The following is a 10,394-nucleotide window of genomic DNA, read 5'->3' as shown; positions in this document are numbered from 1 at the left end:
AAACTTCATACTTTAGGTTTTTTTTTTTAATATTGCAGTTTTCAACAATATTTCGTGACAAGATTGATAGCCTAAATAAAACATCTGCTACCTAGAGTCGCTATAGATTGTAACTTTTCCTTTTGAATGCAACAAACCGTCAAAATCAATGCTGTGGTATTAGAGAAAAACGATTTCTCTATTCACGTAGGAGCTCCCACGCTAAAGCTTCCTTTTAAACAAAGAAGTTTGTATCCCGTTCCTGGGTGTAGCCGTATGCATTGTGTGCTTTCTGTTGGATCACACTTATTTTTTTTTTCGTTATTTTTAATAAATGAACTTCGACACGCCCTTCAGCCACATGTCTGGTATCAGTGAACTTAAGACGAGTGAGAAGGCCATGCAATATTTCTACATAGGAAGCAGTTAATACTATAAAGGAAGTTTTTGTTATTGCTGTAATTAACATGCGGTACTATTTACTTTAAAGAGAAACACTCATTTAATATTTAGCTAGAAATTACAGCTTAATTGTGACACGAAGGCATACTATATTTTTCCTGGTGAGTCCTATCAGTCATGTTTTTCTTTCTATGTAGTAGGAGTGTTTTAGTCATAATTGCTTCATTACAAGTTAACGTCGCCTTTAAACGCAGACCGTGTAATTTCGTCTCAGGGCCCAGATCGTAAAACTAGGCTTTGGAACTGTCCTCTGTGGCTGCGACGTAGTTCCATAACTTATGCATAGACTCGGCTTTTGCGTGAGTTAAGCGAGATAAGCTTCAGCATCTCACCTGTTTTTCTTTCTCTCTTATTTTTTTTTACGCTTCATTCCGGCATAATTTTCCACTGTCGATGGCAGGCTACGTCACTATAGCCGCTAAATAAGAAATGTGCATTTTACTTTTTTTATTATTATTTAACAGCTTCACTGACCCGCCCCGGTGACTCAGCAGCTATGGCGTACCGCCCCTGAGCACGAGGTCGCGGGTTAGTAGTTCCCGGCCCATTCAGGTGCACGTCAAAGAAAGCCCAGGTGTTCACAATATAATCCGTAGCCCTTGACCGTGGCCTCCTCTACGGCGTCTGACATAACTCCGGTGTTGCTTTGAAGAAGTTGATGTCGCAAATCAATCCAGCAGCTTCGCCGCAATGCAAGGTACTACGCGGTGGTGCACCCTTTGCAGTTGGTGAGCTCGGTACTCGCCGCCCTCTTTTCATATCTCGTAGCGAAGCTGTTAATGGGAGTTCCGCAACAGTTTTTTTCGTGCTGCGGTGTGCCAGGGCCGTGGGAAGGGGGAGGGGGGAGGGGAAGGGGTTTTCGGGGGTCGAGTCCCGCCTCCGCTCTCCCCGAATTTTTTTTCGTCCTTTAACTTTTTGGGGTGATACTAAAATATTTACACGCCTTCACAGCGACCGCCAGTTGCCAAATTTTTTCATACACTGTAACTTTCCTGTTATTCCTTCCCTCTTCTTCCTCTCCTCAAGCCTTCCCTTTTACAGGACCACCTCAGCGCTCCCTCTCCCGCCCGCCCGCCTTGCACAGCCTTGCACCTCACCCTCCCGTTCCTGCGCGTCTCGTTTTTCCTTTTTTCTTCTTTTTTTTTAATGGGGGGACGCGGTGAGGGAGGAGGGTTCATGCCGTGGCGGGCTCCATTATTGGTCCCAGATGCTTTCCCTGCCCATTGCCGCTCGAAAAGATATCCGCCTGTGCTAACCGCGCTTACGCGTACGTCTCTTTCAATTGCAGCGGCGAGCCGTCTGCAGTCTGCGGAACAATGGCACACCGACACGTGTCACTCCTCCGCGTTCCCCAGGTTCTAACGTACAAACATGCAAAAAAAAAACAATCAAGCCGAAGCAAACATAGAACGATAGCCGCGATTGTGGTGAGAGGAAGGCATTTCAAGCAATTCCAAGTGGCAGCGAACACGCGCCGTCAAAGGATAATTGCTGCCGCCGGTGATGCCCGGATGTAAAGAATACAGTGAACAAGATATATGTGCCAAGTGTTCCCAAGCCGTGTGTAACGCTACGCAGGCCACACAAGTGGCTCGGGCTTTGCCGGCAAGTCGATAGCAAGCACACAGCTCTGTCCGCATGGGTAGCATGCTGAAAACAAAAAAGAAAAGGAAACCTGCAGGGTGGCATGAGGGTAGAAAAACGGAGGAAAGAAGGTGGATTTTTCCTTGCCTTCCATATAAGATAAAGAAATAAGACGGATAAGAGAGAGAGAAAGCGCCAATAACTCGCTGCAGTGAAGCCGACACTTCCCTTCCTGTTGGAATACCGAGAAGAAGAAAAAAGGACTCGTAGTAAAACGGGGAGCCCAAGGATATTCTGCAGTTTTAAGCGCAATACAAGCTCCGAGCAGGATGGGATGTCAGGGTAGATTCTCTGCGCATGCATTCGCTCTCCATTCGTGCGACGTTTTCGCCAGGCAATCGCAAACCTGTCTCTTCGGAGTCGCTGGCCGAGTTTGCGTGCACAGGATTGCGGTAGCAAAATGAAAAGACACACTGCAACGACCAAGCAAACGAAACTTGCGTCTAACTTGAAGAAGTTCCGAATGGATGAAACAGGCGGAGGGGAAGAGCCACCTCCGTCAATGGACAAAACTGCCCCTTTCCCTGGACAGCCGGAAAGCCAAGCGCGTCGGAACTTCTGTAGCGACACAGGAAAACGCGCAGGCGTGCGTGAATCGTCCCAGAACGAATCGCAGCCGGGCCTGAAGAACTACAAGCACGACACCCACGCGCCACTTGGGAATGATGGCGGCCGCCTTGCAACTCCAAGTGGCCTTTGCACTACAGTCAGCGCCGTGCAAACAGACGCCTTCGCCACGGAGCAATACCCAAGCAAGGTGAGTGGCATGACACCTACACATTCTGGTCCACCTGCCCTCAGTGCGACGATTGCAAGAATTTTTGACTTGGGCCTTTTTGTCTCAAAGTCTAAACACGTTACTTAATCCAGAGACGATGGAGAGCCTATAGGCTGCTGCTTGATCCGTGCCCCCCCCCCCCTCCTCCCCGGCTAATATATGATTATCCAGCGACAGGAAAAAGAAACCTAAAGTTCCAACCTCACTGGGTAGATCGTTACCCATGGCTTGTTTGTTCGGAGAACCTTCAAGAGGCGTTATGCAAATATTGCGTAGTCTTTGCGGGCGAGTGTGCAGGAAAAGGGGAGCACCAGCGCTTGGGCTTCTTTGTAACTAAGGCGTTTACCAATTACGAGAAAGTCATACACGCTTTTAAGAGCTACGCATTCAGCAGTTACCACGCCATGTCAACAGCGTTATCTGATAACTTTCTAGCAGTCCGGTTCCGCTCACAGCATGAAGGGCAGTGCATTGGGCGAGTTGGTGTTCCATGGTAACAATAAAATTCAAACAGCGCTAGACGACAGGACCAGAAATAGGAGTCTGTCGTCTAGCGCTGTTTGAATTTTATTGTTATCACAGCATGACATCTTAGCACAACTTAGCCACGGCCTTGAAAAGCAAAAGGATGTTTAACTGGGCTAGTTGGTTAATTCTTCGAGGATTGTAGCAGCAGAACTTAAGGAACATGGACGAACGACTAGACGAGGACGCAGCTGCACTGTCAACTGATTTCTTTATTGAAATTCCCACTCTTATTTATTTCGTCGCTATATCTCCTCTCTCATATATCTGAGGTTGTCTCAAAAAGGTGACTTCCTTTCTTGTCAAGGCCACTGACAGAGTGCTTATACGTTGCACTCCTGTTTTACTTATCTCAAATGCATCAAGAATCTCCCGAGTTAGCACTTCGTGAAATTTGGCGGTGCACGTGCTTGCTTGGCTATCTTGTCCCTTCTTGTTCATTTCGCAACGTCTGCAGTGCAAGGCCAGATTGCTGCCAGGGGTCCCTGAAAGTGATGATGCGTGCTCTCTTGTTCGACCATTAAGGCATCTTAATTCCTGTTTGCCCTATGTATTGTTTTCCACAGGACAGGGGGATGGTGTACAGTACTCCTTTGACGCAATCGTAGTATATCCGTTCTGGTGGGCGATCTGGCATTGTGGTTTCTTCTTTTCCTGGTTCACTCGTGCGCACATACATTTCCCCTTGTTTGGTACTGAGCACACTACTCGGACGCCGTGTCTTTTACCAATATTGCTGAGATTGTGGGTCAATCCGTGCACATACGACATTTTTGCACATTAATTGTTTTGTTCCCGTGTACGATCTCACTAGCAAGGCGCTGGTGAGCACAATCCTGAACAGCCTTAGGGGTCATGGCTTTCACCTGAACCTACTTTGCGGGCAAGGATACCATGGCGCAGCGTCAATGAGTGGACACCTAACGGGGTTCATTCGGCAAACCGCGCCCCAAAGCGTTGTACGTGTATTGTAGCGCCCACTCGTTAAGCCTTGCTTTGCTTCACGCATGCAAACTGCCCAGCATTCGCAAGTGTTTGGGAACTGAATTCGCAACTCGTGCGCTTGGGAGGACCTAGAGGAAGAACCAGCTGCAAGACAAAGTAGAAAACAAGATTGGTGGAGAGTCATGATGCGGTTCAGCGTTTTCTTGAGCTGTACGCGCCCATTGTCCAATTTCTCGAATATTTGGAAGAAGAGGGCGTGTGATCTGATACTTCATCAAAGGCTTCTCAAATGCAAGCTCAGTGCCATCACGAAACCCTGAGTTTGTCGTTTCGATTCATACCTGTGGTGACCCCTTTTCTTTAACACTGCCACTTTGCAAGTTCCTACAAAAAGTTGACTGTGTCTTGTCTCAAGCGTGCGATCATGTAAAGAACGTTATAGCCCAACTTATTTGCCTACGTATCATCCCTAAGATGTCCTCTGTTGACACGAAGTATAAACAAGGCGACTTGTTTAGTTAACTAGACATCGTTGGCGTCTCGTATAACGCGTGGGAATAAGAAGAAAGCTAGAAAGCAGTAATTGATTTCAAAGCTCATAATTAAGTTAGGAACGTTATAGTTGCGCCATATTTCATTTCACGTGCCCTGCATTTTCGCCCAATGTGAACTCAGAGTGACGTTATGTTCCCCTCTGGACACTGAAAAACATCGCGAGTGACGGCCATATAACACTTTGGAGCGCTCGCTGAAGATTTTCTTCTTTTTTTGCAAAATTTGCAATGAATTTAATTAACTTACACTTTTTAAATTTTGTCCACGCATCACGTATAATATATTCCTCATAATTTTTAAAAATATCAACTTTTTTGTAGGATTAGTTCTTTCAAAGCATTAGGCAAGGTTCGTAAAGTATGCTCGTAAAACTCTGAGATGCTTGAATATGTAATTTTCCACAAAGGCTGTAATTAACGTACACATTTCAAACTTTCGAAACACGTCGCCCATAACATGGGCCCCATTCTCGGCAAGTATGGAAACGCTATATAGAAACCTTTCTTTCGTTCAGAGCGGCAGGGAAGACATGAACGCATTTCATATAACGCCTCTAAACACGAAAAAGAAAAGAAAAAGAAAACGAGGGTTTAGCAATTTTCATTCAGCCCATAACTAATCCACCAACTTCAACTTTTCCTGCGCATCATCCCTAACACGTCCCACATTCCTCTTAGCCATAAATAAATTAATTATCTATACTCCGTTCCATACATAACAGTCAACGCTGTCGAAGCTACACAACAAGTTCGGTGACGAAAAGTTATCCGCGCGTTCCGTCCACGCTTCGCTGCGCACCAACAGCGATCGCTCGCGCGAGCATGCACGGGAGGCTCCTCGCGACGCGATACAAATAATAATAATAATAATAATAATAATAATAATAATAATAATAATAATAATAATAATAATAATAATAATAATAATAATAATAATAATAATAATAATAATAATAATAAAATAACAAGAATAAAAATGATCTACAACAACGCATTAGCAGCCGTACACTACAATGTGTTTGTTCCTAAGGGATAAAACTTGTTTCGTTCAATACTGAGCTTACATTAAAAAACTGTTGCGCAGAGTTGCGGTAAAAAAAAAAAAAACATCGAACTATATCCAAGTGCGAACGAAGACACTGAAAGAAGTCTGTCTATCCTCCACAGCGTTGACTGCTATGTATGGAACGGAGTATATATAGTCCTCCCAGCACACCGTGTTTTCGAGCACTTCTATAGTCGCATTAATTTCTAAAATTTCAAGCAATGCTCGTTTTAGGTGTGTTTCTAAACGCTTCGGATCAGTTAGAGTTAGCTGAAAGGCACCGCATGAAACATCATGTGCATGTGTGACGCCGCAACCCTGATGACTATTGAATGATTAAATGTTACTGATCTACATACACTTCAGCTCGTACACTTTCAGGGCACTGTGTTCAAAGCTAGTTGACTAAAACAAAGCGACCTCAGTCGTAGTCCCTGTTACAAGGAAAGTCGCTGGAGGCACTGGGACAAGGAGACACAAAATTTGCATACTTAAATAATAGAAACAATTGAAAGGAAGAACTGCAGACCAACCTAACCACACACACACCATGCAGCAATATCTTACCAACTCCGTGCTTCAGACAGCCGGAAAAAAAAACTGGAAAATGCTGAGGGCTCCGCCACTGGGCTCATCTGATGGCCCTCCTCGCTATGGCGACCGAAGGGAAGCGCCAAGGAAGCGTTGCTATGGCGCATGATGGCCGAGCGCTTCTATCTCTGAGACACGCAGCCGATTTTCGTTACTGATTGGCTGAGACGAGCCCTTCGCTTCACTGCACGCTGACATAGAGTATAGTGTGCCTACACGCGGAAATGTTGCACGCTACTTCACCGCACATTTTTGTAAGTCAGTGCAGCTGCCCTGGTTTTAAGTGAATCGGAATGTAGTCTTGCCTTCGTGCATTCGATATACCTATTTGGTTGTCTTTCTGTGTTCTACCTGCATTTCCGCCTCCGCGCCCCAGCACTCAACCTCAACCTGATATGTATGAGACGTCCTTCAACTTAGCTGGCTTCCGTGCCTTCGCGCAGCCCTGAGCTCAACTACGAAAGTAAATCCAAATTCCAGAGTTAGGCTGAAAAAAAGAAGGAAAAAAAAGCGATAGCGGGCTAAATATGTGCTCTGACGTAGTACGTGCGTGTCAATGGCAAAACGCCGGCCTGCTCCAACAGCCTGCGGCGTTCTCACGCCTCTCGGCACGTACACTCTCGATGCCTTCAGCTGCCCCGTGATCGCTCAATAGGTTGCTCCAATGCGTCGTCTGCACGGAGAAGAATGAATTGTAGCTTTGCCGTAAGAACACTTGTGCCCGTTATGTGTCAGTGCTCGATTCGACGGACCTGCATACGCGACCGGCGCATACAGAGCGCGCGGTGTATACAGTGCACAGAACTTTGACATCGACAATTGGCGCCCATAGCTCCCTCCACTGACCCCATGCGAACGACGTATCCGCTGCTTATAACTGCCTGCTGGCAGGCGACGTCACAATTCACAAGCGACATAAATTCCTTCGACCTGCGGTTCTTTCTCTCTCGTTGATGGTTCGCCAACCTACTGATGTACAGCGGCGATGTCGCTACTGGGTCCGCAACGGAGGTGCACATTGAATACTTCGACAAAGATCACTTGCTTGCAGAAAATGTGCACAGCATGCATGCAAAAGAAACAAACTCAGTCGCACAAAGACTAAATGGAACTGCACGCGTTGTGCACGCGTGCGTACCTCTCTCTCTCTTTAGCTATCTTGTTTAACTCTTTGTCTTCGAATTCTTAATTTTTTGGTTTCACAGTACACTTAGCGAAAAGGAGAATCAACCTTTACCACTTTATGGGGAGATTAATATAAGTCGCCTCATACCCGTTCCCCAGCGTAGGGTAGCATATTGGCTATATCTATCTTCCGGTTAACCTCCCTGCCTTTCGTATCTCATTTTTATACACACACACACACACACACACACACACACACACACACACACACACACACACACATATATATATATATATATATATAGATAGATAGATAGATAGATAGATAGATAGATAGATAGATAGATAGATAGATAGATAGATAGATAGATAGATAGATAGATAGATAGATAGATAGATAGATAGATAGATAGATAGATAGATAGATAGATAGATAGATAGATAGATAGATAGATAGATAGATAGATAGATAGATAGATAGATAGATAGATAGATAGATAGAAAGTCGAAGAAAGAGACGGGACTGGCGATTGGCTTTTCATCTTTTTCGTTCGGTAACTAACGGTTGTGACTCCTTCAATGTTTGGTGTCACGGTGTCAAAGTTCTCAGTTAAAGTGAGAAAAAAAAGAAATGGAGGGGGAGAGGTGCAGTGAAACTAATCTAAACGCTAAGAAGTGCATGTCGGTCTCCCTGCCTTGGTAGGCTGTAAGATAAATTTCACTGACAGACGCTTTAGCGGAGGCCTCCGAATTTATTTTGATCACTTGGGGTTCTTCAAGGAGCACTGAAGTACCCGGTACACGAGCGTCCGTGCGTCCCCCTTATAATGCGGCCTTCGCGGGATGAAGCCGAACCCACAACCATGTTCAACTGCAAGACGAGCCACTAAAGTAGCGCGGTGAGACGAGGAAAGATTGACCAAGTCGTACGTAGGTCAAAGTGCTTTCGCAAGAAGTGCATCACACAAGAAGAATAGCAATGACGGCCAATCCGTTCTGCCGGCTTCGGCTTACGTCACTGCGGGTATAGGTTTGGAAAGTTCCATCTTTTTCAAGATTCGACAAAACTGCCAGGTCTGGTATATCCTCAGGCGTTCATCAGCTGTTTCTTTCTTGGGGATCATAAATTATGTCTCGCCCGTCAATTGAAAATTCCTCTTACAACACTGCGCTGCCAACTCGAAACTAACCCTTGTAAGCAAGCGGCAGAGCCGCATTGTGACCTAAGTAGCGGGGTGGATGTAATATGACATAGCTATTTCTTCTCAATGTTCATGACTGGGCGCGGCTGTAAAATGTGTGCTCCTGGCTGTAGCCGCCGGATTCATGCCCGCGCCTGCAATTCCGAACTAAAATATTTACCACACATTCGACACGCTGTCCCACCAGTGGTCTGTGCTCCAGTAGAGCATATATAATGGTCCTGATATTCATAATTCTCGCATAACGGCCCTGATATGGCCAACAGCGGGTTCGCTTCGTGTCTGTTTTTATATCTTCTTGCCAAACGCCCTTTATCAGTGAGCAAATCGCTTGCAAAACAGAATGACTGAAAAATGAGCAAGTTGGTGCGAATTCATAGGTATGTCTGGGCGCGCAGCTCGTAGAAACACAGACAAAAGAAGAGAGACGAATGTCCTGTCCATTTACTTTAGTTATTATTAATATTGGTTTCTTGTGACTCTACCTGTTTATGCAACGCTGACTACCTTGCTACACACTATTTACTTTAATTTATTATCGGTTTCTTTCACATCTTCGATAACGTTCTATTATTTTTTGTCATGTCACCACCGAGTTCGTGGCCTAACCCCCACAGTGGATTCGTTCCATTATACAAGGGATCATAATCATCATTATCATCATCGTCGTCGTCGTCGTCAGTTATACCGTCTCTCTTCTTTTGTCTGCCTTTCGTCACGCTGCCCAGGCATAACAGCTATGAAGCGCTTGCACTGTGGTCGTGCCGACATGTCGGCAGCTCCCTTTGCGACTTCTTAGTTGACAGCGATCTCATGGACTGCCTCGTAGAATGTCGGTTACGTGTTGTGCATTCCTCTTAATTATCACGTTCAAGTGCAAGCTGGCATCCTTAAATGTCGGTTCCGCGTTATAAATTGCCGTTATTAAGGGTATGTGCAAGTCTGGACGTGACTCAAGCACACTACTCGGTCTGCTTTTGACGTGTTATTGTGTGTAGCATTCGAATTGTCATTCTAATCTTGTTTTCAATTTATTTATTTCCCGAGTCGTGTATTTAGGATATTTAAACAGCCGACCTTACAAATATGCGATATTTTTTTCGCCTTAACGATAATGAAAACAAATAACCAGCACGATCGATCGCGTGAGGGCAGAAGAAAAGGAAGAAGTTCGAGCTATACGCACTTCGGCTGGTTCGTTCCGAGACCTTTGTGAGGCAACCGCCACCACCACCTTTGTGAAGAATCATCTGCACGCATTTGCATCGTGGCGGACATGAACAGCACGTCGCTACTTCCGCTGTGGACGCGCAAACCGACGGCGCGTCGTCGCCCGGTCGCCGTCGTCGAAGAGCGCTCGCCTCGGCTCGTCATCCGCATCGCCTTCACCGGCACCTTGCTGCTGGTCAGTCTCGTCATCACGGCGGCCATCCGATACTTTGCCAGCTGAAGGTCACGTCGGACTCCTCCGCGGTGGCTTCGAGAGTGAGCGCGTCGTGTGCGTCAATTAGTCCTCGTGCACCCTTTCCTTGACGCCGTTGAAA

Source organism: Dermacentor albipictus, chromosome 1 (assembly GCF_038994185.2).
Source record: "Dermacentor albipictus isolate Rhodes 1998 colony chromosome 1, USDA_Dalb.pri_finalv2, whole genome shotgun sequence".
Lineage (NCBI taxonomy): Eukaryota > Metazoa > Arthropoda > Arachnida > Ixodida > Ixodidae > Dermacentor > Dermacentor albipictus.
Note: the sequence above shows the minus strand (reverse complement) of the source record.